This window comes from Ochotona princeps, chromosome 19, assembly GCF_030435755.1.
Source record: "Ochotona princeps isolate mOchPri1 chromosome 19, mOchPri1.hap1, whole genome shotgun sequence".
Classification (NCBI taxonomy): Eukaryota; Metazoa; Chordata; class Mammalia; order Lagomorpha; family Ochotonidae; genus Ochotona; species Ochotona princeps.
Window position 1 is genome coordinate 22,927,655 of NC_080850.1, and position 27,817 is coordinate 22,955,471.

Genomic DNA, 27,817 nt, shown 5'->3' on the forward strand with positions numbered 1-27,817 from the left:
CCTACAGAAGGGCTGGGAAGTGTTGGCCACCAAGCTCCTCCCCTCCCATGTGCCCCAACTCCAAGGAACCAGACACCTGTGAGAAGTGCCCCCAAAGCAGGCACAGCCAGGGCTCTCCATGTCATGGGTGTGGGAGCCAAATCCAGGAGGGCCCGGAATCCACATGTGCATCCCAGCAACTCCCCTGACTCTCAGCATTCAAGGGACAGAGGGTGGCGTGGTAGGCTCAGGAGCCGAAGCCAGAGTACCGGGAGAAAGCAGGGAAGCACCTGCCGCTGAAGCTGCACACAGTGGTGTGGAGCAGAGCCTCCAGATGCTCCCCAGACACAGATTCGGGGGTGGCTGTGACCAGTTTCCCCTGAAAGCCAAGGAACCAGAAAGCAGGATAGGGGCCTCACAGCTTTGACACAGCCCGGCTCTCCAGGACCCAGAAAGGCCGGAAGCCACAAATGCAAATTCCAGACCTCACAGTCTAGTGTTCCCCAGGGCTCTGAGTAAATCTTTAAGGCGAGTGGGTGGGAGGTGTGCTGGCTGCAGGTGGATATCTGACTGGCCCAGGTAACTGCAGAAGCCACAAGAGAAACCAGGAGAACTCACTTATCCCCAGCCTCCTCCTCCTCCTCCCACCCCTACCACAAGGAACCTACCTACCAGGTAAGGTTTCAGTCAACTCCACGGACAGTTCTGGGTGAGGGGACCCTGGTAGAACCTGAGTACAACAGCAGCACAAGGCTCAGAGGGTCAGCCAGCACAAGGACACACACACATACACACCCCACCTCCCACCCCCCCTGGCCGGGGCAGGGAACCGGGCACAGAGGGAGGGTACAGGAGGCCAGGGCTGACTAGGCCGCCAAGGGGGAGAACGATGAGACCCACCAGACCTCCAGGCAGCAGCGGCTTGGTCCAGTTCAGCTGGGCTCAGCTCCTTTTCGCCCCTCTGCACTCTCTCAGCGGCTCTCACTCCTCACTTAAACGCGGCTGCACCTAATCCGGGAGCCAGCACAAATGGCATTACAGGCCAGCCCAGTCCCCTCCCCTCCCCTCCCCACCCCCCAGGAAAGGAAGGGGAGGGAGGTAGCCCTGGGGCACCCAGAGACTCCAACCACATTCCAGGAAATCTCAGGGCCGCTTCCCCCACCCCTGCTGCAACAGCTTGGTGGGGGGTGGGAAGGCTCCCACCTCCTAGGCCCGCAGCCAGGGGATACCTGCCGGTGCCTCTGCCCGGTGCAGAGGGAGTCCCAGGACATATAGGGATGCCAACTGGAGCTGCCCTCTACAGAGGAAGCACGGTCTTGCGCCTCAGGCCAGTGGGTGCCTCAACCTCCTCATCTGCCTGAAAAAGAGGACTGACAATCCTGCAGACCAGCAGGTGGCCAAGGCACCTGTGCTTTGGCTTTAGGCCCCTGCCCTGAGCCCAGCGCAGCTGCCCAGCCCTTCCCACTGTCCCAGGTTACAGAGGTGGCTGAGTGAGGTGCAGAGGCCATTCCAGCCCATGCCAGACTGCAAATACCACAGCTGAAATGGCCCTTCCTCCACGGTGGCCCAGAGAGGGTAGGGAGTTTGGACACGGTCAAACAGGGAATTGGAAAAAGCTAGGCCAGCCTGGCTTTGCTTCCCAATGACAAGCATTTGCAAGTATCCGCTCGGAACAACATTTAACAAGGTAACCCACTCATAGCAAAGTTTAGGCCCTGAAAGCAGCTATAAGTTAAAAATAACTGAGGCTGGTGCAATGGCTCAACTGACTAACCCTCCACTTCCAAGTATCAGTAACCCATATGGGCTCCAGCTGGTGTCCCAGCTGTTCCACTTCCCATCCAGCTCCCTGCTTGTGACCTGGGAAAGCAGTGGAGGACGGCCCTTCTGTCTATAAATCTCCTTTCCAATGAAAATAAATAAATCTTTTAAATAATAATAAACTTGGTGGGTTTGTCTATGCGGGACCCAGTGAAAGAAACTGATCTGACTTGTCAGGCCCCTCGGGCCACTGCACAAGCGCGGCCCAGGGTCCCACCAGCACAGCTAAACCCTAGGAGCCCCTCTCAGGGATTAGCAGCCTTGGCCACCTCTTAAGAAGTCACCTAAGGCCCACAGGGCAGGCCAATGAATGGCCCTGATGCACACCCCAAGGACAGCCAGCCCAGAAGAGGACAAAGCCTTAGTGAAACTGAAAAGTCTCCAGGTCTCCTGGCCCTGTGTGCACAGCAAAGGGGAACTGGGGGAGGGGGGGAATGATGGAGGGAGGGAGAGAGAGGCATCTGGAATGCAGGAGCCCCTTATCTCCCCAAGGCATTGAGTGGAGGGACCGGCACAGGGCCGGGTAAGACCAAGAATGCATCACCAAGGGCCTGACGGAAGCAGTGTGTCCCTCCAGACTTTCTGCAACTTGTCACTGGGACAGGCACCCATTGCCAACATGCTCACAGCTGACAAGGGAAGGGGCTATGTTGCAGGGCACTCTCCCTAGAACACAGGCAGCAAGCAAAAGCACAGCAACTGACTTCACCCAGGGGGACTCTATGAGCCTACGAGGTGCCCCCCCCAGGTGTCTTGAGCAGTCTGTATGTTGGGACAGTACCTCAGGGTTAAATTCTAGTGAGGCCAGTGAGGGCTGGGGCACACACTGTGCTGAGCAGGTGCAGGAGCACCTGCCATGGCCTCTCCTGAGACAGATGCACTTCCTTCCTCCCCATAGGCCCACCTTGCATGGACTTGCCCAGCACCCAGCCTTCTGGTCCTTGCTTTGTCTACCTCTAAAATGGGATCACACACAGTGAGTTGGTGACCCTACCAGCCCCAAGTTGGGTGATTCCACAGGGACATACCTGCCCTCCACAGCAATCCCAGAAATGGGCGCAGCTTCTCCAGCTTCCGACCATTAGTCCGCCCCCCAGACCACAAGCACCAGGGAAGAAAGCACATTAGCATGACCACCCGATACTCCCATATGGTGGGCTCTAGTCTAAAGCTCTGTCTCCCTATCAACAGGCCTCAACCTGCAGATGAGGAAGTGAGGCTCTTGGAGGTTCAGCAACTTGCTCCAGCTTCCAGTTGGCAAGCACTCAGTGGAGATTTGAAGCTGCACCTGTCCAACTCTTCATCCCCACATTCCATGGCATCAGCCACAATAACCCAAACCCACAGTGGATCTTTACACCTCCCACGTTTTCCAATAGGTACTGCGGGAACTTGTGTGCCAGGCAGGCTGGGGAGGTGGGAGTGAGGGCAGCTGGAAGCAGGGAGGCAGCACAGTGTGTCATCTGCCACCTAGGCTTAAGGTCCTCACCACTGTGGGCAAACCCCCCACCCTTTGCCCCAAGCACCACTGCACCATTCTTGAATCACTCCCCAGAGGCAAAGCCTTTTCCCAAGCATTGCCTTGATGTCACACAGCAGCACAGCACAGTAGGGTGCTCTGAGGATGAGACACTGCCCACAGAATGCACAGGGAGACCGTGTTCGGGCCCTGCCTTATGACTCCCTGCCGGGCATTGGGTCCAACTCCCCCACAATCTGCACTGCACAGCCCAGCCAGCCCTGATGAGCCTTGACCATGACAATGGAAGCCTCCCCAGAGCCACATTTCCCATCCCATCTCACAAATCATCCCAGCCATCCCTGTGCATGAGGTGCTTGCTCCTTGTTTCACTGGACAGGAGATGGGCAGGCTCAGGAACACGGGGTGCCAGGCAGGGGCACAGATGGCTTGTACCCAAGGGTAGGCTATCTCCAAGCCTGTGGCCTAAATCTCCATGCTGTACAGTGCTGTCTTGCAGATTGTCCCAGCAGTTACCAGAGGGGGTCGGGGCCCAGACACCCCAAAAGGCGGGTGTGACTGGCAGGTTGCAGCAAGATTATGATGATAGGAGCACAAAGAAAACTGCTGAGGCGCCCACAAGAGGGAGGCTGTTACAGACATCTGGGCCACCAGCCAGGAGGCTCAGCCAGGGACGTGGGAACAGAGGGAGGTGACAGATAGGAGGGAAGCGGCCTGGGAGACCTTGGTCAAGTGCCTTGCTCTCGTCAGATCTTCATCAGTCCAGCTGTTCAGGAAAGTCCCTGGCACAGCTCCAGAACCCCCTTTCCACCCTACAGACCTTACAGACCTTGGGAAAACAAGCAGTGCCTTCTGGCAGCCTGGCTTGGGGCCCCAGGGATACCAAAATAATGTCCTTGACCGCCCTGGCATGGCTCACCTGCTTGGAGCCAGGCCCGTGGCAGTACAGGGTCTGGCCAGCATGCCTGGGCACCAATGAAGTGTGGGTCCTGAGCAGCCACATTCCACCCATTGTCAGCCTCTCCAGGGCTCTAATGCAGCTGGCACCTTCCACCCCCACCCCCACCTCAGCCCTCACCGGCTGGGCGCAAACGAGGCCCCCCAAGGAGTGCCAAGTGGAATGTCACTGCAGGCCCTGTCCTGCCCCGCCACACCAGAAGAGACCAAGAGTTCTGTTTGAAACCTGGAAGAGAATGACCACCTGCAGTCCACGCACCTGTGTGCAAGATAGTGGAGAGTGCCCTGGACTGGGCTAGGAAGAAGATGGTCTGTTGGGGTTAGTTCTAGAAGGTGGGTAGGGCTTGGCCACTTGCTCAGGACTCAGCTGAAGACTCCATGCTCACAGCTGTCCCTCAGACCACACACACATGGCCTCGTTTCTGTTCAATGAACTCTCCTGGCTCCTTCTACCCCACTCCGCAGGCTGAGGACAGGCACTCCCTCACTCCCAGTTTCTGTGGTTGGGGTGTGATTGTTGCAAGGCCCTCTGCTCTAGGCTGTCAGAACAGTTTCTCACTTAACCCTCATGCTAACCCAGAGGCAGCAGCTCTGACCACCTGCAAAGCGGAAGCTCACAGAGGTTATATCACTAGCCCAAAGGCTCGCAAACAGCCGAGAAAACATCCACACGCACACCTGCCTGATGCTGAGCCCCTCTACCATCAGAACCTACAGCCAGAACTTCTGTGGGCAAGGGGCAGGGAACCAAGACCTGGACTCTCGAAATTCTGCCCCCATGCCATTAGACCCTGAAGGATCTCCTACCTCCAAGGTGCGCCAGGCGGGAAGCCTGGGGCCAGCATAGTGTCAGACAGGGCTGTTCGGCCCAGAAGGGAGGCAGCCACAGGAAGAGATCTCCAGAGAGAGAAAAGATCACAAAGGAGCCGGGAAACTATTTTTCTCTCAAAACATTTTCTCATGGTGAGGGACTACAGGGCACCCCTCCAGGACCCCTGACAACAGCAGGAAGGCCAACCTCCCACAAATGTCCTGCCCTGCCCACCAGCAGGTACTCCAACCTAACACAGTAGACCCCACATCCTGAATTCTCTCCCCACACCTGCTTGTCTGCTGGCCTTTCTGTCTCAGTAAATGGCAGTGCTGGCCTTCCGGTCCCCTGAGCCCAACACCTGGTAGTCAGCACACTTCTCACACCTGCCTCGAATTCATCAGCAAATCTGGCAGCTCATTGCTCAAAAGCAGCTCTGACTCCCGGCTGTTTCCTCCAGCTCCTGCCACCACGGAGCCTCGTGTTTTCTCATCCGTGTGGCCACAGCCACATGCAGGACAGTTCTGTGCCCCCACCCCACCCTTGCTACATTGACCACCTTGTCCAGGCAGCTGAACACAGAACTCCCTGGAAAGTATGGGAAAACCAGTGCCCACCCCTCCAGCAGCTTTCCCTTCACTCACAGGGAAGCAGGGACCACCTCGCTGCAGGCCACAGCCACCCTCTGCAGCCCTCACAGCCCCAGATCCCATGGCCTTCTGCACCAACCACATGAGCCCCCTTGCTGTGCCTCCCTCCTATCTCAGATCTTGGAGTACCTGCCCCCCAAGCCTTCCCCAGATTGGCCAGTGGCTCTCTCCAACCTGTGGCGGCTTCTGCTCCCTTTTGGAAGAGAACTTCCCGTGCCCACTTCACAGGGCAGTGCCACTCCCTCCCTGGGATTCCATTGTCTACCACGCTCCCATAGCCTCCCACCCCTTCCAGGTTCCTTTCAAAGTTGACCAAGACTTCTAGATTCCATCCACTGCAAACATTCCAACCCCAAATCCAAAACTATAGTGTCCCAGTGCCTAGCAAAGTCCCCAGGAAAAAGTCGCTGTGTGATGAAAACCTGTCTAAAGAGGACAGCTTGCTCCTTCATCCTGAGTTACCTTGGGCCCTGCAGTGCCACCTGACAGCACACAGGACACACCCCCCACTCCAGGGCCAACTTTTTTTTAAAGGTTTATTATTATTGGAAAGGCAGATTTACAAAGACATGGAAAGACAGAGATCTTCCCTCCACTGGTTCATTCCCCAAATAACAATCATAACAATAAAAACCACAACAATCGGAGCTGAGCTGATCCAGAGCCAAGAAGCAATGAGATTCTTCTGGGTCTCCCACGTGGGTGCAGGGTCCCAAGGCTTTGGGCCGTCCTCCACTGCTTTCCCAGGCCACAAGCAGGGAGAAGGATGGGAAGTGAAACAGCCAGGACATGAACCAGTGCTCATTTGGATGTCAGCACTAACAGATACTGGATTAGCCAGTTGAGCCATTGTGCTGGCCCCCACTGCAGGTTTTCACATAAGCTGCTCAGCTCCCAATATGGGACAAGTGGCTCAAGACTCCATGCCTACTCCTGCCATTGTCCTTGCCCATCCTTCTAGCCACTGGGGGAGATGTCTGGGTCCTGACTTTGTGGGCCACCAGAGGGAAATGGGGGCTGCATTGCCATGGGTAGACCTTCCTCACTGCCCACCAGTGCTGCCAAGGGCTGGCATCTGGCAAAAGCCTACCCTGTGCTCCAGCAAGAGGGGGCAGAGGAGGGAGTCCAGAGCCACGCCTGCCCTCTTCCTGTTGTCAGACGAGGACGCTCAGAGGGAAGCTTTGTTCTCAGAAGACAACATGAAGCCCAGTGCCAGGCGGAAGCGGGCACAGAGGCAGCTGGCCCAGCTGGGTGGGGGGTAGGGAGAACAGAAAAGGGATGGAGCACGCTGGAGGGGTAATATGTACACCCAACTGGTTCTGTGCCTCCAGGCGGTCACAGCCATGGCTCCCTCTTCCAGGCCCTCGCCTCTGGGTCATCACATGCAATCTGGTTGTCCCAGCTGGGGGATCTGCCCTGTAGATAATGAGAGCAAGTTCTTGCCTGAGGGGTTAGAGGACCTGGATTCCCACCTCGGCCTTCCACATATTCATGCATACTCATGCGTGCCACTAGAGAGAGCTGCTTCCCACTGGGTACCTCAGTTTACCCAGCTCTACAGGCCAGTGCTGATTGCCTCAGGCTGCATGCCACAGGACCACACAGTTGGCGAGCTCAGCCGGTGGCCAAGCCCTCCCTGTGGGGGCCACTGCACCTGCCTCCTCCCCGGGATCAGTGCAATCTTCTGCTGAGTTGTTAGCCAGGGTGGCTGAACCGACAGCTGGCCCCAGGAGCTGATGATAAAGGCTCAGGACCCCAGGAGGAGAAAAAAGCAGACAGCGGAGGGGAAGCCTGCGGAACACAGCTGAGCTGACCCACACCCCCTCATGCTGCCCTTCCAGGCTGAGGACATGGCAGTCAGGACCTGATACCCTCTGAATGCTTTTGTGCCGGCCCTCCTTGTCCCCGCTAGCTGTGAGAGCAAAACTGAGGTGCAGCTAGGAAGGAGGGGTGCCTCTCCTTGGTTCCAATGGATAGTGTGGCAAGGGCTTCAGGGCTGTTTCTCTGCAGCTTAAAAAGCTGTCTTGGTCAGGAGTGGCTAAGCAGCCAGGGCTTATCCGGGGCAGGCCTGGCAGGCCCGTGGGCAGGCAGATCCAGTGGTCTCTACCAAATGGGACCTTCACAGCTGTCAGGGACATGGTGCTGCCATGCCTTCCTTCACTGATTCTCCTCCTGCTGTGTAGTGGCACACAGACGAGCCTCAAGGATAGTGTTGCAAACACGGACCCTTGGGGGACAGCCTGGGAGTGTGCCAAGGGGCTGGCCGGGCTGGGGCAAAGTGCAGTGACCAGGCCTCATGGGCAGCAGGGGCCACTGGCGAATGAAGGCTCAGAGTTTGCCAATCCTCCCATTTTTGAGGAAAAGCCAGAAGTCTGGATTTCTATGTAAAAACCTCCCATTGGCAACCCGCTCAATATCTGGCATGGGACAAACAAAATCTCCCCATGAGGCGGATGTGGCCTACCGGTCTATGACCTCTGTTTTCTTAAAAGGGACAGAGCACAAGCCATGGGGCTCTTTAGAAGCCGATTTCTTCGCAGAGGGGGTACCAGGCCAGAGCAGGCTTTCCAGGAGAGGAGGTGCCAGCCAGTGCTAGGCCCACACGGCAAGCCCTCCTAGGCACAGAGTCCTAGAGACCGACTGGGGCATCCCATTGTATCCACAGGGGCCATGGCAGGCGCTGCCTGGCCCAGGGCCCTGCCACCCTATGTGGCTACCTTTTCCCCAGTCCCTGCTGCTGTCCCTAAAGCAGGCATGGTGGCATGAACTCTGTTCTGTCTATAGGTGGCAGGAGGAGGGCTGTGCACCCAGCCAACATCCATCCAGACTAAATCAATCAGCAGGCAGAACAGCATGGGTCCAATTTCATCCCAAAGCCTGAGGAACAGTCAGCTATCAACAGCTCCATGGGGGAAGGGAGAGGAAGACACAATGGAGGACAAAGCAGGCTGGGACCAGGCCCCACTGCTGTTACATAACCCTACTCAGGCAACAGCCTGGAGGGCTGGGCAGGCAGAGTGCAGAGAGTTGCCCACCCTTCCAGGCTCACTCAGCTCTCAACCTCACCCTGCAGCTCCCAGAAAGCCCCCCATGCAAGGCGGTGGAGACCAGGACAAGCAGAATCACACAACAAATGACAAACTGTCACCAAGTGAGTTCTTTGTACTAGGCACTGTGAACTCCTTTCCGTGAATTATCTTAAAAGTCCAGTGATAACACCAAGAGATAAAAGCCTTACTGCTGCTATGTTGTACACAAGGAAACTGACGTCCCAACAAGGAAACACCAGCAGGCTCACAGAGCTCAGAAGTGAAGGGCCACACAGCCCCACTCCATTCTCCCTGCACTCCAGCCCCTGCAGGGCACACGGTGCTGCCTCCTGCAATACTTCACAGAGACACCAGGCTTCCAGCCACTCCATGCAACCCATAGGCTCTTCCTCTGAAAAAAGGGATACAGACAAATGCCCACAGGGTGGTATCTGCCCTCAGGGGCTCATGGGTCCCCATGCTGCTGAGAATATGTCAGTCAAGTTCACAGGCAAAAGGGACAGAGGCAGAGGGCCCCCGACTCCTCATGTCAGCAAACTTGGGAGTCCAAACCCACAGCCCTTCTTGCCCAGGCATAGGCATGGATCAGGACTCAGGACCTAGTAGTCATCCCTGCAGGCCTGGAAGAAGAGAATGAATCATGACGCACCACGGCCTATGCACCCACTGGGTGTGACTCACAGCTCCCAGCTGCTAGGCAGACAGCGGGCAGCTGGTCCTGGCATCTGGATGGGAGCGGCCTCTCCAAGTGCCCCAGCGCACCGTCTCCACCTTGTCTCCCACAGGGGATTCACCTCGTGTGGACCACATCTGGCCTTGCTCCCTGCCTAGCCTCAAGGAGCACTCCAAGGTACCTCCAGCCCCACCAGTTGGGACCCTGAGGGGAGAAAGCCAAGTTGGACTGCCCTCAAATGAGATATTCTGGTCCTAGTCCTCCTCCACCCCCAATTCTCTGCTGCTTCACCATGTGTTCCTCCAACAGCTGCCACTCCCCAACACCCCTCAGTCTTTGCCTCACTGGCTGTGAAACAGGGGTGACTTCCCAACAGCCCTTCCGACTCCAACACCCCAAGTCCATCAACAACAGCACCTGACAAACTTCACAGGACTCTGGGATCCCGTTTAGAGGAAGTGACACAGACATCCTGCAAGGAACAGAAGTCAAGCCTTGAAACGCCACGCTTGTTCTTAAAGGATGTCAAGAAGCCCTTTCCACGGCACACAGCCCCGCAACCCCGGGCCCCCTGCCATTGTTCTGCACATCCTCTCCAAGGCATTTGGTTTCCGCCTGGGGCCCGGGCTCCTGGGCTGCTTCCTCTGGGAAGCTGCCCCACCTCTTCTTGGCAATCTTCTCTCTGCCCACAATGCTGCTCTGGACCACCCCGAGTGCCACGGAGATCCCCACCATGGGGCAGCAACAGTTTTTGGGCAACAATCACTTCTCTGGTCAGAGAAGATACAACGCTGGGGTTTGGTGCCAACCATGACACCAGTGTGGCCATGGGTGATTCTCCAGGGCTCCCTCGGTCCCCAACTGTGAAACACACATGTGCCCTACCTGTGGCAACGAAGTCTCCGGGCTCAGCAGGCACCCCGAGGCACTGAGATAAAACAGCAGGGTGGAGAGGGCTCTGTGTGCCACCCAAGCAACCCCACTTCACTGTTCTGCTTGGATCTCTTGCCTTCGCTACTGAGCCTCAGACCTGCCACCAAGTCTCTGCAAGCCCCAGTGGTCCATCCACTAACCAGGCAGAGAACAATGGCTGCAGCAGAGGCCCACCTTGGGGGCTGAAACCCTAAGGACTCCAACACAATCCCATTAGCCCTCCCCTGGAGAGAGGGTGTGCTTGTGTCACCAACCCAGTTCTATGTGCAACAGGATCTATATCTGGGGACAGCTTCAGAAAACCAATCTAAGTCGTGCCTGCTCTGCAGACTCTAAAAGACCCTCCCTCCAATGAGACCATTGTTCTAAGTACCCTATAGTCTTCTACTGAATTCCTAGATCTACCCCCTTGGAATCAAATGGCCTCAGTATTTTTTTCCACAGAACAGGAACAATCACAGTGCCTCCTCACCTGCTAGGATTGTTCTGGAGATAACTCCAGATGGGATGATATGGAAGGACCTAGTATTTATAAACTACCAATACCCATGAGCAGCAATTAGGATCATCATTAAAATGACTGAGATGCTTAAAAGTCATTGACTTGTGACAGTCCTCTAGACCACATCTGGTCACAACAGTTACACACATGCCTGCGCAGAACCACTCTCCAAGGCAGAACCCATACTCTGCCAGGCTCCAGTTCTGGCTCCAGCCCCAAAACACAGCTAAGCTTGTTGCTGGCACCCATGCTTGCCACCCACAAACTCCTCTGCTCTTCCAGTCCCCCAGTCCTGCCTTCCTCAGAAGGTCCCAGGCCTGTTTCCTGTAATCTGTTGTCCTCATTGCCATGTCCCAGGGAGCTGCTCCTTACAGACAAGAGAGAACCTGAGCTTTGCTCTGGGCCCTCCCGTTTGCTGGGTGTCTGCCTACACTGAGAACAGCAGAGACTCAGAAGAATTATCAACTTTTTTGATGAGCTAACTACTGGGAGGGCTCTTTGAAACACAAGTTGCTGGGACCTCACCCCTGGGCTATCTGACTCAGCAGGGCTGGTGGCGGGGTCGGGGAAGGGGAAGCATATACGGCTGGATAAACGGCACTTGCACCAAGTTCCCAGCTGGGCCACGGCCTCCAGCTGCAGGCCTGGGGAGAGCTGTGAAGAGAGGACTCACTCCAGGAAAGAGTGTGAGCCAGCCTCACCAGATACAGGGAGGGAGGAAGGGCACGCAGGCAGAGAGAGGTGAGTAAAGACCTTGCTATGGCAACCTTCATTTCTCCTCCTCTCTTGGTCTCTGCCCGGGCAGGTAGCTCGTTGCAAGGTTGATGGTGTAAACCAGAGGTGGCTGCAAAGCAATGGCTACTGCCACCCAGGGACCTGCCCAGGCAGGCCAATCCCTGCCGGCCCAGCAATGCTGAGGATCGAAGCCCTCCCTCACTGAGCCAAACCTCAGGGCTGAGCCAGGCCAGAAGCCCCACCGCATCTTCATCACATGGGCACCCACCTGCAGAAACGGGGAGCTTGCTCCTGGCAGACAGATGCAAGAACTTGCACCCGGGCTTGCCGGGTGCTGCTGTTTCTTGACTGCATTGGGCGGAAGTTGGTCTCCACCTGTCAGATCTGCCCCAGTGGGATAAGGGGAGGGTGGCCAGGGTAGCACCCACACAAGCTGCTAATGCCCTGAGCCTAAACATCTCCAGACCAGCTACTTCTCTGAGCCTCAGTCACATCTGCTCAAAGGGATGATGACAATCCCCTCTCCGATCACTGCCATGAGGATAGAATGGAAGTGAGCGTCACTCATACCAACTGAGTGTGAACTGAGCTCCAAGCAACATCTTCCGTGCAGGAGTGAGGAGGTGGTGACAACCATGGCTGCTCTGTTGAGATGAAGAACTAAACAGGTCTCCCACAGCCCCACAAGAAGGAAGCCCAGCAAGGACTGGACTTCAGATCCCATCTGGCTCCAGGCCTCGCGCCTGACTCAGCTTTGTTGAAATCTCCTAGTCACCTTCCCCAAGCCCAAGCCCAGGGTGTGGGGAAGCCCCAGGAAGCCTCAGCCCACACAGCCCACACAGCCCACACAGTGTGGGGTAGGTGTCGTGTCACAGGTCACCAGGGTGGCCACAGGCACGAGCCCTGCCTTGCAGCCAGTAGGGTGGAGACGGAGACTATGAACCTGAACACTTCAGCCTTGGGGACAGGAAAGAGAGAAAAACAGAAGCGTCACCAAAGGAAACACTGTCGGGCTTCCTGGACAGGGTGCCAAGCAAGTGGTCCAAGCTGTCCGGGCCACAGATTCCCTCCTTGAGCAATCTTCCCCTCCTGGCTACCAACATGAGCCATAAGCGCTGCTACCTGTCAACAGCTCCTACTCGCCATACCCTCCTCTCACCTCCCTCCCACAACAGGACTGTCGCTATCACCATTCTACAGTAGAGGACATCGACGCCAGAGGGATCCTAGGCAATCTGCACCGTGTTGCAGAGCCACTGGTGGCGGGCCTGGCCTTTGAGCCCAGGACTTCTGGCTTCCCTCAGCAACACTGCCCAGCCCGTCTCCCACCACAAGAAATGGGCCACACACGGCCCCTGCATCGGGAGCAGGGAGCCAAGACACATGCAGGGAACCAGAGTTCAAAGCCAGGAGAGGAAGCTCTGAGGGTCCAGGAAACAGGCCCTGCACACATGAAGGAAGGGGTGGGTGATGCCAGCTCTCGGCAATGAAAAATGGCCACATGGAAGGTGGGACACTGGAGCTGTGCAAGCGCGAAGCACGGCCTGAGAGCAGATGAGGGAAAGGCCTGGGATGCAATCTCCTTGTCATGCTCAGAGATGTGAAGGCAGGAAGGAAAAGGGAAGACCCAGGGGGGGCAAACGAGCCAGGCTCTACTTGGGTGGAGAGGGATGGGACAGGGATGTGCCATGACCACCTCCCAGCCCTGGCCATTGGATAAACACATGCTCATTCACCACACACATCTCTGATTGACTCCTACTTGGATCGAGAAACAAGGTAGGAGGCTGGTGTTGGGGTGCAGGGAGTTAAGCCAGTGCATACAACTCTGGCATCCCATACAGGAGTCTGAGTCCCAGTCCCAGCTGCTCCACTGCCGATCCAACTCCCTGCTGGGAAGGCATTGCTGATGGCCCAAGTGCTTGAGTTTCTGCCACCCCTGTGAGAGACCTATATGGAATTCCTGGCTCCTGGCTTTGACCTGGCCTAGTCCTGGCTGTTGTAACCATTTGGGGAGTGAATCCACAGATGGGAGATCCCTCTCTCCACAACCCTCCCCTCCCACGTTCAACTTTTCTGTTAGTCTGCCTTCCAAATAAGTAAATAAATAAACATAATGTTTAAAAGATAAGAATACAAAGGACCAGAAGACAACCATCATAACATAAAATCCTGCTTTCTCCAGATAACAAATCTGGGGGTCAATCAGCTCTAGCCCAAAGGTCACTAAGTCGAAGTCACCAGGAATGCCCAGTTCTTCCACTGCTCTCCAAAACCAAAGCTGATGGCCAGAGCCAAAGGCAAGAGAAAGCTCCCTTGCTGGGCATACCTAGGGATCAGACAGACCCTCCTTTTGCCTCCACCACCAGCTGTGTGCCTTCCCCCACCCCTTATCTTCAGTCCCACCAGCCCTTTCCCCAGCACCGGGCGGGAAGGATGGCTCGAAAGCGCTGGAAAACAAGAGGCGTGGGCCCAGCACCACCCAAACTGAAATCCTAGGGTGAAAAGGGAACTGAGAGGGCCCACCTCAGCCCACCCTGCTATTGCAGCCTCCCTCCCACTCATACTCTGCAACTCTGCTCTGCAGCCCTCAGGAGCCCCACAGGACAAGGCCATGCCCTCTGCCTACAGACCACCGTCAGGGAGCACAAAGGAGTGACACTGTCCTTCAGATCCCTCCCCAAACCTCAGGCCTCCTACACTGACCCTGCCAGGAGCCTCCGGTTCTTGCCCCCTGGTCCCATCGCCTGAATCAGACTGTGGTCAGCTCACATCACAGCCACAGCGAGCATCAGCCAGGCACTGCTCTCCACCCAGCTAGCCTCGCCACCACCTCGGCTCCAAATCTCCTGAGAACAGCAACACAACAGGGACTACGGCTTCCAGGCCTGGGTTCACACTCCAGGTCTGTAAGGGAGGCCACTTCCCTCTGAGCTTCAACTTCCCCATTTGAAAAATGGGCTGAGGGGTGAGGATCTCCCATAGCCACTGTGGCTCCGTGCAGGGCACTGAGAAATTTCAATGCACTGTCTCTAAAGGGCATGGCACGGAGCCTGGCACAAGGCACAACAACATGCATCAGCTCAACGAGAACAAAAACCAAACTCCAGAGCAAGACGCTGTAGGCTCCCTATGCCCCAATGTTGTCTCCTTGTAAACACTTCCTCCTCCAGGAAGGAGAGCCGACACTACCAGTCAGGTGCTTTCCCCTCCACTGACCACCCCCCTCAAAGCGTATCCATCATATTCTAACTCCCAGCTGTCACTTGGCCCTTCATCTTCCCTCCACCACTAGACCAGCAGCTTCTCCAGCCAGAATCCAGCGAGCAGGACCTCACCTCATTCCATGTCCCCTGTCACCCCCAGCCACAGTTTCCATACATATTTAACAAATTACCCTAACGTTCCATTTCAAGTCAAGAACGTCTAAGCCCTCCAAACAGTTCAGATATTTCAAGCCATACTCAAAACCAAATTCCAAGCCAGTAGAAGTCTGCCCAGTCTCAAGAGAGAGTGGAGCCTGGCTTGGGGCCCACAGCACAGCCAGGCAGGTCCCAAGCACAGGGCAGGGCAAGCATGGGACTGGCTGAGCTTGTAGCCCAGCTCCAAGCTGCTGCAGCACCTCGGTCTGCTCACATTCCTGACCGCATCTTCAACCTGGACTGCTCCAACACTGCTCGCTGCAAGACCCCCTTGCGCCAGAAGGCCCACAACTCATGTACTAACCTGTCTCCTCCCTTTCCGTAGTTGGGTCTCCCACAGACCTCTCCTTTTGCTCTCTGATCACATGACTAGAGACAGCCACAGCACTGCAGAACCCCTTCCAGTCCTCCTGCTTTTCCAAGTGCCCTCAGGGTCCAGCCCAGCCATGGAATTTCCACTCATGTTCCTGCAAGCAGCAAGGGAACTGTCAACCCGGGAGAGCCCAGGAAAAGGCCACCAACCCTGCAAAGTCCAGGAGCAGGGGATCAGCTCCTAGAGCAGAGAGGCTGTGCTGGATAGCCCTCCTCCTCCACTCGCCCTCAGCCCCAGGCACAGAAGTTTGCTTTCCATTTTTTAAGTCATTACTCAAGGCCCCCAATCAGAGGCTGATGTGAAGTCACAGGGATATCACTCCCACTGCAAGCCAGGGGGCAAGTCTGAGTAGCTCTGGGCATTCACCATGGCTATGGGCTGAGGGCCTCTACAAGGTGCCCGGCACTGGGCCAGCTCACCTAGGAACCTGTGTGTACACGAAGACTTGGCAATTGTGCCACCAGCTCAAAGTCCACCCCTGTTACCAGGCTCCAGGACCTCTGGGGTGGGGACTTCTACAGAGGACCATTAGAGTGGCCATAAGGACCCCACCAAGGGCTGTCACGCCAAGAGCACTCCTGGGAGCTAAATCCCTGGGCCTTGGGTCTCTCCTCTGCCCCCTGCTGATCTACAAGTGACCTGATCCCCTGGGTGCTGCTGTGGGGGGAGCCTGTTGACAAAGCCACCAGCTGTCCCAAGTTGGAGCCAGGGACACAGGCTCCTCCCTGCGCCACCCACACTGGGAAAGCGTCCCTGCAACGGATACAGCCAACAACCCCACTTGGGCCATCCTGGAGCTGCAGACCCAAGGCCACCCAGAGCCACCCTCCTGCTCGCACTGTCCACACCGACAAGAACCAGGGCATAGCCACAACGAAGGCAATATCCCCCTTGGGGCAAGGGTGCTGCAGGAGAATGGCAGGGTCCACAGCACTTCAACTGAAAATGAAACCACAACAAGGAAGCCAGGTCTAGGGGAGACCTGCTGCTGAGGTGCAGCCACAGCAGCCGGCACAGGCAGCAGGCGGACCCCGGCTCCACCACCTCTTACCTGTGCCAGCTGTGCCGCCGTATGCCTCAGTTTTCCTGTATGCGCAATGTACCAAATAACCATGTAGGGAGAATACAACTGGAAATGCTTAAGCAATGAATGAGCCCAGGGCCCGATACAGGGCAAACATGCAATAAGGGACTTGTTGAACACAAGCTGCCAGCGTTCCCTGAGGAACCACAGGTTCATTCCAGCCTTCCGAGGGCCGCTCCCATTTCACAAGTGGGAAAACTGAGGCCAGGAGAGGGTACAGAACCTGCTCAAGGTCATATCGCTGGCAAGTGACAAACACCAAGGGCTGTGTGACCTCAGACCAGGGGATCTGGCTCAGGCGATTCCCAATACTGGGGAGTGGGGAAGGGGGCGGGGATGGGGTTATCAGACAATGGGGCAAGAAGGGGGGTGGAGCTCTGCACTCCCCCAGACGAGGGACTCCCGGCACAACAGTGCCCAGGTTCCCAAGCTTTCTGTGCGCCCCCTCCTCACTCCGGTCCCAGAACGGCACAGAGCTGCCATGGGGGTGGAGGTGGGGGGCTCCGGAGAAGCTGAAGGAGGAGGGAGTTAGAGACCAGGGCCGCTGGGAGCCAGGGAGAAAACCGGTCGGGCTGCCTTCCCCTAGCAGAGCTGGGACCCGGCCTCTAACCCCCCTCCCTCGCCAGACAAAAGTTTCCCCTGTTCGCGAGCCGGGGAGGGGGAGGGGGCATTCCTCGCGAGTGACATTATCCGTGACCTACAGCTGCCGCGCTGCCCTCGTCCGCGCCCGGTCCGCCGCGGCCCCGCGCGGCCCCCACCCCCGCGTGTGACCGCCACCCCCGCGCGGGGCCCGGCAGACTCCGCCCGCCCGCACGGCGCACGGCGCCCGCTCGGGCCCCGCGCGGCCTGCAAGCCGGGCTCGGCCCCGCGGGCTCGGCGGCGAGAGGGCTGGCCGGCCCCGGCCACCAGCCGGCCTCCTACCTGCATGGCAGGGCACCGTCGGGACGTGTAGGGCACCCCCCAGCCACGGCGGGTGTGCGCTCCGGGCTCCTGCTCCGGCCCGGGCCGAGCTTAACTCCTTCGCAGCCGGCGCCCGGAGCTCCCACCCCCCAGCCCACGCCGCAGCCGCCGCGCCCGCGCCGCCATCCCCATCCCCGGCGGTGCCCAGCCCTGAGGCCCGGCCCCCGCGGCGCCCGGAGCCCGCAGTGGGGAGGGGGCGTTCTGAAGGCTAGAAGTTGGGGTGCGTCGAGAGCCTCCGGCCCTGCGCCCTCCCTAGTCCCGGCCGGCACGGTGCCTACCTGCTCGGATCGTGTCGGCGGCCGGCCGCGGGTTCGATCCCGAGCGCGCGTGGCACGGAGCTGAGCTGCGGAGGCCCGGACGGCCGGCGGGCGTGCGGAGAGCGCCCCGGGGCGGGGGCCGGGGCGGGACCGGGCGCTGCGACCGGGGCTGGATTTCTCGGCTTCCACCCGGATTCTTCCTCGGCTCTCCCGGCCGATTCGGTGCTGCTCGGCGACCACGTGACGCGGGCTGCCTTTGACCCCTGTCTCCGCGCGGGTAGGGGGCGGGGGCCGGAGGGAGAGAGGGGTGTCAGATGCAGGACCCGCGAGGTCCCGGCGCGGCTGCGGGACGTCCCCTGGGCGATGACCCCGCGGAAACAAAGCCCAGGGGATGCCAACAAGTTATTCGGGGTCAGGGCGGGAGCAGCGCTGGGGGTCGGCAGAGGCGCGGTAAGAAAACTGGGAAACAAAAGCCCTCGCCCAGCTCTGTCCCGCTGGGCTCACGGTTTGGCTCACCGGGTCTCTGCGGAGGGAGCCCTTAGGGCAGCAGCTCCAACACACACACACCCTTGCCCCGACTAGCTCGAAAACCCCTTTATTCCCTTGATCGTGATTATCTGGCTCATCGACTGGTTCCATTGTTTGCTAGAAGGTCCTCTCCCCCAACAGGTTGCTCCCAGCTGTGTACCTCTAGCCTAGCACACAACACGGCTTAGCAAGGGATGGGGGAGGGGACTTGTGCCCACTTTTTACCCTCAGGGTGTTTCCAGTGATCCAAGGCCCATGCCTGTTGGGGTGCCGTGGCTGTGCCCACTAAACAGATGATAACAGTGGAGCCTAGAAAGAGATGATTTAGGGAGGGAGGCTGGCACTGACTGCTCCCAGCCCAGGGCTGTTTGCCTTCCAGGAGCCAACCTGTCAGACCACGCTGTTGGGGCCTGATGAAGGAACCCTTAATGGTGCTGATTAGCAGCGCCCGCTCAGCAGGGGACCCTAGTTGTCTGGATCTAAGGGAAAGGCTGGGGCAGGTGTGGGAAGCACTGGATTGGTGGATGCCTAGATGCCTTCAGATTATCTAACTACAAGATCCTAGTTCAAAACACAGAGAAGCCTGACCAGCCCCAAGGAGGGAGGAGAGGGAAGATCCATAGGCTGGCCCCTCGGGCTGGCTGAGGGGCTTGTTTTCAGTCTAAATGTGGGTGGGAGCATGCTTCCAACTCCCCAGGGCATGTGCGATGCCTGGCTGCAGGCCACAGGCACATCTTCCACTGGGTCGCACCTGTGTCCTGTGGGCATCAAGTTGACCTGGTCTCAGGCAGATTTACCAACTCCCCCCCCCCCCCGAATCTGGTATGTACATGCCACGTGACCAAGGCCCTTTGAGAGTCCTCTCTGTGCCAGGCACCAAGCCCCTGACCAGGGTGATGAGAGGTAAGATCCGAGGTCTGTACTCCCCGTAGCCGTCCAGGCTGCCCATGAGACAGCCTGCACACTCCTCTTCGTGTATCCAGAGACTGGCTGAGCTGAGTGCCCACTGCAGAGGTGCCCAGTGAGGGCCACAGTCACAGGAAGAGGGGAGTGCTCTGAGGAGGCTTGGGGAAAGGCAGTCCCTACGCAGGAGGCGGCATGGCCTGTGGGAGCCGACACACAGTGGGAGGGGTGGGAGCAGAGGAGGCCAAGGGCAAGGCCTCCTTGCTCTTGAGCTGAGCAAGAGCTGGTATCTCCCCATTAGAGGTATGGATCCAAAGCAGGCTCGCTCTCAGCATTTTTGGGGGACAGCCAGGAAGTGGGGTTACTCCATCTCTTTAACAGCTCTGCCTACCCTTCAGTCGCTGTTGTCTGAGCTGAACCCAGAACCTTCCAGCGTGCTGTCCCCCAGACAGTCCAGAAGGAGAAGAGGCCTAGGTGCCACCCAGGGATCTGGACCCTGTGGGCCCAGGCGAGGACCTACTACAGATGATACCCTGCAGCATCCACCTGCCCAGACTCTGTCTCATCCCCAGGAGGCCCCACTGCCCTCTGGACATTGCCCTTGGCTGTCCCAAGATCAGCCACAATTTTAAAAATATATATTTATTTATTTTTATTGGAAAGTCAGATTTACAGAGTGAAGGAGAAACAGAGAGAAAGCGCTTTCATCCAGTGGTTCATTTCCCAAGTAGCCACAATGGCTGGAGCTGAGCCGATATGAAGCTAGGAGCCAGGAGCTTCTTCGGGATCTCCCAAGGGCTTGGACCACCCTCTATTGCTTTCCCAAGACACAAGTAGGGAGCTGGAAGGGAAGCAGAGCAGCCAAGATATGAACCAGTGCCCATGTGGGATCCTGGATGTGCAAGGCAAGGACTTTAACCACTAGGCTACCACGCCGGACCCGATTAGCCTCAATTTAACACCGCAAAGCTGAGCCCAGGGGCTGCTAGTAACATAGTGAATAAATCTTCCACCCATGGTGTCAGCATCCCATATGGATACCTGTTCAAGTCCCTGCTGCTCCATTTCCCATCCAGCTACCTGCTAATATACCTGAGAAAGCAGCATAGAATAGCCTAACTCCTTGGGACCCCCCGAACCCATGTAGAAGACTTAGTGGAAGCTCCAGGCTCCTGGCTTTGGACTAGCCTAGCTCTAGCCATTGCAGCAATTTGCGGGGTGAACCACTGGATTAAAGTTCTCTGTGTCTCTCCTCTCTCAGTAATTCTGACTTTAAAATAAAATTTAAAAACCTGAGCCTGCCACATTCTACCTAAACCTGCATCACCCTTGTCCTATGTGTCCAATTGACATGTCCAGTCCAGAATCCAAATGCCGCCTCCTTGTCCCCCATTCAGGAGCTAGTCCTACTAGTTCTGCCTACAGTTTTTCTCCCTAAACCCACTCTTTGCTCTTTTATCAGGACACCTCTGACCCCCAAGCCCAAGTCCCTCACATCTCCGCCTGAACCCAGAAGTGGAAACAGCTCCTTCACTGCTTTCCTTCCCTCTACTGGCTGCTGACATAGGCTCACAGTACCTATTTCCCAGGCAAAACTACAATAGCTTCTGGCTCTGGTTATTCTCAGGAGGAATTCTCTGCCTTGTTACCCAGCCTTGCCATTCCTTTGTCTTCAATGCGATGCCCTACCCTCCCCTTTTCCTGGTGCTTCTGGGAGTGTGTGCACCCCAAACTTCCTGGGCTTTATTCTTGTCTCTGCCACATGTGAACCACTTACAACCCTGGGCCAGCCTGTGGGCCTACTTTGGCCCCATCTCCCCAGCTGTGCTGTGTGGATGACAGCAGGATGTCCTGCCCACAGGTGCAGGTGAGACGATGAGTTAACATGGGTAAAGCCTTCAGTGCACTGTCACATGAGGAGTACTGCACAAACGTTAGCTAAGTGACTCAGCGTGATCTTCTAGGTCGCAGGTTAAACTTCACTTCCTCCTGGTCTCTCCCTAAGCCCCTAATCCTGCCCAAGGCTCCTGGGACACACTCAACATCTCCCTCTTTTTTCACTGCCCTCCTAGCTCCTTGCCAGCAGCCCTCTCTCCCTCTGGTGGGTAGGGCATGGCCTGTGCCCAGGGCCCTGTAGCACCAGACATATGGTGAGCCACCAGTAGACATAAAATGCAAATCAAGAGACAGATCACAAAACAGAGGGCACAGTCTACCACCCAAATGCCTGTCGATGGACCTTTGGATTGTTCATTCACTCCTTTGGTAGTCCTTAGTATCTCTTCTTCTTCTTCTTTTTTTTTAAGATTTATTTATTTTTAGTGGAAAGGCAGATATACAGAGGAGAGAGACAAAGATCTTCCATCAACAAATTCACTCCCCAAGTGTCTGCAAGGGCAGGAACAAGGAGCCAGGAGTCTCCTCCAAGTCTCCCATGCAGGTGCAGGGTCCAATGCTCTTGGACCATCCTCCACTGCTTTCCCAGGCCACAAGCAAGGAGCAGGATGGGAAGTAGAAAAGCAGGGACAGGAACTGGTGCTCATACGGGATGCCAGTGCTTGTAGGTGGAGGATTAGCCAACTGAACTGTCATGCTGGCTTCTAATACCTTTTCTATAGTCTTCCTCGAACCATCCTGGTAGGGGAGAAGTGTAAGGAGGGACAGAAAGATACACACAGATATGGTCCCTGTCCCCAAAGCTGCTCCAAAGACCATAAATAGGCAGAAGACATCAAGTTACTTGCCTTGTTAGTTCAGGAGTCTGCAACAGTTTATAGCCCAGGAGGCCAAGGGTGGGTCTTTAGAACAATGGAAGTGAAAAGCAGCTACAGCCATTGTTGCCTATTGTAAAGACAGTAGCCTATTGTCCAGCATCTTCAGCTTTCAGCAGGGTGGGCCTTCCAGGCAGAGGTGGTCCCTGGCCCCAGGGCACTGGGCTCACCCCCTCTCTGCTTACAGACCTCCTACTCAGCCTCCCCACTAGGGCTCTTGTGGTTTTGCCAAGACTATGGTGGGATTTGTCAAGGACAATCCAAGTATATGGTGTCATTTCAAAAAAAAAAAAAAAAAAAGCATAGTAATCCCATGAATGTGTAACTACATGTGATTTCATGTTGAGACTGCAGTAGGGGCAGAAAATAGGTTCTGTCTGACCATGTGACCTGCCTTGTGGTTTTGAGAACACGGTCACCATAATTACAGTCTTGACCACATGGTATAACTCTGTGTGTGTGTGTGTGTGTGTGTGTGTGTGTGTGTAAGAGACAGACACACATTCACACAGACACTGTGAATTCTTCAAGAGCAAGGAACAAGCACTACTTGCTTCCTGGAAGATTTTCATAGCTGTGAAACAGATGAAAGAGGAAATCTATAAAGTGGACAGGTTGTTCATGTGTCTTTCAGAGGGTCAAAATGTGCTGGAACCCAAACACTGTCTATGATAGGAAAGTTGGCAATAACAGCGTTTACCAACTTGGGCTGGTGCATACCACCTGCTGTCTCCTGTTTATGACCCCTCAGCCCAGACCGCAGGAAGTTCAGCAAGGTGAGGCAGTTTCTCTAAGTTCACACAGACTAAAGTGTCAGAAGGGGTTTCAAATCCAATTCTTTTTTTTACAACCTAGTTCACCTTACTGCCCAGGTGCTATATATTTCCCCCTCACCAAATCATTCAAGATCACCTGGATTTTTTTTTTTTTCGTTCAGCAACTGTTTATTAGTCCCTTAGTCTTGGTCTTTTTTTTTTTTTTTTTTTAGTCCCTTGTCTTATAGCACATGTTACATTGGGTGCTTTTTTATTTTTACTGGAAAGGCAGAGTTAGAGAAGAGACAGAGAGAGAATTAGAGAATTCCATCTGCTAGTTTTCTCCCTAAATAACCATAATAGCTAGAGCTGCGCCAATTCAAAGCCATGATCTCCCATGTGGGTGTGGGGGCCCAAGGACAAGGAATATCCTTCGCTGCTTTGCCAGGCCATTAGCATGGAGTTGTATCTGAAGTGGAACAGCCAGGATTCAAATGAGTCTCCATATGGGATGATGCTGATGCAGGCAGAGGGTTAGCCTGCAAGCATGACATTGTCCCCAAGAAACTTTTGCTTGTTTGTTTGTTCAGATTTATGTTCTTTTCATTGGAAAGTCAGATATACAGAGAGGAAACAAGACTGTGAGGAAGATCCTCCATTCATTGATTCATTCCCCAAGTGGCTACAGCGATTGGTGCTGCGCTGATCCGAAGCCAGGAGCCAGGAGCTAGGAGCTTCTTCCAGGTCTCCCATGCGGGTACAGGGCTCCAAGGCTCTAGGCTGCCCTTGACTGCTTTTCCAGGCCACAAGCAGGGAGTAGAATGGGAAGTGGGGCTGCTGGGATTAGAAGCAGTGCCCATATGGGATCCCGGTGCATGCAAGGTGAGAACTTTGCCTCTAGGCTACCGTGCTGGGCCCGAAACTTTTTTTTTTAATTAAAAATTCTTTTTAATTAGAAAGGCAGATTTACAGAGAGGGGAGACAAAGAGAAAGATCTTCCATCTGCTGGCTTACTTCCCAGGTGGTCAATAGCCAGAAGTGAGCCGATTTGAAGCCAGGAGCCAGGAACTTCTTTCAGGTCTCTCACATGGATGCAGGGTTCCAAGGCTTTGGGCCATCCTTTACTGCTTTCCCAGACCACAAGTAGGAGGCTGGAAGGGAAGTGGAGCAGTTGATACTTAAACTGAACCAGCAACCATATGGGATCCCTGCAGTTGCAAAGTGAGAATTTAGCCACTAGGCTCCCACGTCCTCTTACGTCCCTTCCCCCAAAAAGCTTTTTGAGAAGATTTATTTATTCATTTGAAAGGCAGAGTTACAGAAACAGAAGAATAGTAAACTTCCTTTGGGACTCGGGAGAGGAGCTTTCTCTGGTCCTTACTTAGTTCCAACTTTGGATCCTCACGCTCTCTTGCAATGACCATCAGGGTCGCTCCAGAGCCTCCCCAACCCCTCGAAAAAAATTAGATTAGACAGACAGAGACCAATAAGGAAAGCTTAGAACAGACAGGAAACTTCAGCTTGCACTCACATATACCTTACTAGGTAGGACACAAAGGTTAGTTACACAAAGATTAGTCACCAAGATATTGAAGATTTCTCTGCACACCTCTCCTAAAACTGTTCTGCACCCCAATCGTTAACATATACCTTGTTACAGTTATAAGCCTGTTTGGGCTATCCTAAATTCACCAAGTTCAGTAAAAATCATGCTTCAATACTATAAACTGCTAAATATAAAAATGAAAATAGACACGAGATAGCTGAATAATACCCTATAACCATTTTAAAGTGTAGAGCAGTCGGTTGTGTATAAACTAAACTTGAAATGTCAATGAAGTAGTCACAGGATGAGGTTAAGAACTTGCATTTTTCTAACATATTAGTCACTCAATACCATACCAATTAACTCCATAATGTTGTAAATTGTTGTTGATGTTGTGCTGTGAGTTTTCATTGGAGGGGATGATATTCTGCCAGCTCTATTTTCGGACAGGGGATGATCTCCCAATGAAACTGTTGAACTTGTCTGGACAATAAGAGGCTGGACTCTGTGCATGGTACGTGCTCGCAATGAGGGAATCATGACTGGATATGAACTGTACTACTACAACAATGTGGAGGAATCCAACATGGGGGGAGGGCTTGGGGAGGGGTTGGGGGAATCCCAGAACCTATGAAACTGTGTCACAAAATTAAATTAAATTAAAGAAAGAAAGAAAGAAAGAAAGAAAGAAAGAAAGAAAAAGAAAGAAAGAAAGAAAGAAATTAGAAAGAAAGAAATTAGAAAGAAAGAAATTAGAAAGATCTACTGGTTCATTCTCATTCCCCAGATGGATGCTACAGCCAGGGCTAGGCCAGGTCAAAGCCAGGCATTTCACCTGTGTCTCCCACACGGGTGACAGGAACCCAAGTATTCGAGCCATCTCCTGCAGCTTCCTGGGCTCTTTAGCAGGGAGACTGATTGGAAGCAGAAACTAGAGCTCTGACATGGGGTTCTGGGGTTTAACGTGCAGTGCCACAACCCCAGGCTCAGATGAAGCTGTTTCTGAGGTGTTCCCGGCTGGTCAGCCCCCAGAGCAGTTCCACCAGTTGGGGCCAAGGATGTGTGTCCTGGCTTCCTCAAACCATCCCTTCCTCCCACGTGTGCCACTGGAAAAAGAAGCCCTGACTCAGCTTGGTCAGTTCCTTTCTCATGTAGCACCTCTTTTGGATTTACTTATTTATGTTTAACTAACTTATCTGAGGGTTATGTGTCATGCATCGGGTGAGGCTGCTGTTTGGAATGCCCACAGCTCTGCTTCCAATCCAGCTTTCTTCTTCTGTGCCTGGTTGGGAAGGCAGCAGATTGATAACCCACGCGCCTGAGCCCCTGCCACCCACATAGGCCAGCCCTGACTGTTGATGGCACTGGGGGCATGAACTAAGTGCATGGAAGAAATCTCTCTCTTCCTCTGTTACTCTACATTTCAAATACATAAATCTTTTTGAAAAATTATTTGGCAGGAAGAAAGAAAGAAACAAAGAAACAAAGAAAGGAAAGAGAGAGAAGATAGAGATGTTTTAGCACTCCAGAAGAGCCTACAACAGCCAGGGCTGCGCCAGGCCAAAACCCAGAACCCAGAATTCCAACCCAGGTCTTCTACAAGCGTTGCAGGGACCTAAGGACCTGGGCTATCACCAGGCCTTTTGTTATGAGTTGTAGGCTACTGGCACCCCAAGAGGTGCCTCAGTAACCATGTCAATTGCCTAGTTTTCACAAAGCATTTATTTCCTCCTGGTGCACACCTCTTCCAAGGTACTCCACACACAGCAGCCTGCAGAACTAAATGTGATGGAGATGTCTCAACCCCATTTGACAGAAGAGAAGATGGAGGTTTGATCAACATGTACGAGACTCCGCCCCCTTAGCTTGCAAAAGAACCCTAGAGCAGCCGAATTGGGGTTTTCCTTTTTTTCTTTTTTTAAGGTTTATTTATTTTTATTGGAAAGGCAGCCTAACAGATAGAAGTAGACAGAGAGAAACATCTTCATCCTCTGGTTCACTCCCCAAATGGCTGCAAATTGAGCTGATTTGAAGCCAGGAACCAGGAGCCTCCTCCAGGTCTCCCATACAGGTACAAAGTTCCAAGGCTTTGGGCCATTCTCCACTGTTTTCCCAGGCCACAAGTGGGGAGCTGGATGGGAAATGGGACAACAGGATCATAAACAGGCATTCATACAGAGTGCTGGCATTTGCAGGCAGAGGATTAGCTTATTGAGCCATCACACCAGCCCCTGACCTGGGGTTTTCAGACCACCTAGCCAAGTGCCTTCCTATCCCTGGAGGGTTTCACTTGATGGGGATTGTAGCAGGGGCTGAAGGATGGCGGAAATCCTCACACAGAGAGGATGAGAGCTGCTTCTACCAATTACAAGCCGAGGCAAGGAAAACACCTCCCCCTCCCCCAGCACAAGTGGTCTCTAAAGGGTCATCGTCAGCAATCGGCTCAAAGCCCTGAGTGGGGGGCGGCCAGTGGAGTGGAAGGCTCAGCTGCCCGGAGGACAGCAAGTGCCCTCCAGGCCTGCTTGGTCCACCCCTTGGCCTGTGCACACACCCAGCCCTCTGTGTTTAATTGTGCTGTCCTCCTGTTGGTGGCCTTTTGGCATCTCCTGAACCAACCCAACCCTCCTCACGACAGAAGCAAGAGGCCTGGGAGTGGCTAGTGGTCAAGTCAGCCCTGGAGGCCTCTGACTATGTGCCTCCTTCCCTTCCTCCCCACCATCTCCTCCTTCCTGGAGTAGGGGTGGAGTGTCAGGAGCTGGAGGAACAGATGGCACCAGCATCCTCAGGTTCTGCCCTGCATTCTGAGAGAGATGCTGGTGTGGAGGAGGAAGCAGCACTGACCATGGGGAGAAACTGGCTCTGGGCCAATACAGGGGCAGGGCCCCCTGTCTGGGGCTGTGGGCCGTGACAGGCATGGAGCTGCTGAACATTCCAAGGCTTTCTCCTCCTCCAACGTGACCGGGCTGCACCTGTCGTAAGATAGGGGTGGCTGAAGGGCAAGGGCAGTGACAAGGATACACACCACTGGGGCACTTGTTCACACTCATTCACACCCCAGCCTGCCCCCATCTAGAGCCTAGGGCTTCTGAGGTCAAATGCCCCTGGGCTGGAATCCAGGGTCAGCTCTCCTGTCATGTAATCTGGTTTCCAGTGTGGGTAGAACAATGGCAAGAGTACTTCCCTCTTAGGTGAGGAGAGGGCTAAATGAGATACTAGGAAACTGATCAGCAGCTTGCCTGGCATAGCTCTCATTGTAGGGTATTTTTTAACCCCAGAACCCCTATAGCTTGAATTTCTCTGCTTCCCACAAGCAGTCTCTCACTCTCACCTCCACCCTCCTAGGGCCAACTCTTTACCTCTCCACTAACTGACTGACCCTCATAGCCCTGTTGCTTCTGACCCCTCTAGTCTAGACAGTGTGGGACCCTCTAGGCCCCAGGAACAGTTGGTAACATTCAGTTTGTCTTTTACCCAGACACCCTTCCCTTGGCCTCTTCATCGTTCCTCCTTCCTTCCAGGCCCGGTTCTAGTCTTCCTTCCTTCAGGCAGCCTTCCCTGACTGGCCCCTGGGCCTCCCCCTCCATGTAGAGATGCTCCAAGCAGGTGATCTAGCCTGTTCCTTCTCCA

General features: G+C 55.0%; 1 protein-coding gene across 4 annotated transcripts in view; it reads right to left on the reverse strand.

Moving 5' to 3' along the window:
* NDST1 (N-deacetylase and N-sulfotransferase 1) overlaps window positions 1-17,509 on the reverse strand; it is a 55,558-nt gene extending 38,049 nt beyond the window's left edge. The window contains exons 1-2 of one of the 4 annotated variants that reach the window (XM_058677416.1): window positions 1,183-1,303; window positions 885-987 (exon numbers count right to left, since the gene is read on the reverse strand). The gene's annotated coding sequence lies outside the window, so the exon portion shown is untranslated. Of the gene's footprint in view, window positions 1-879; window positions 988-1,182; window positions 1,304-17,391 lie in introns of those variants that run through there. The other 3 variants (XM_058677415.1, XM_058677418.1, XM_058677417.1) reach the window with 3 other exon arrangements.
* Between the last annotated feature and the right edge of the window lie 10,308 nt (window positions 17,510-27,817).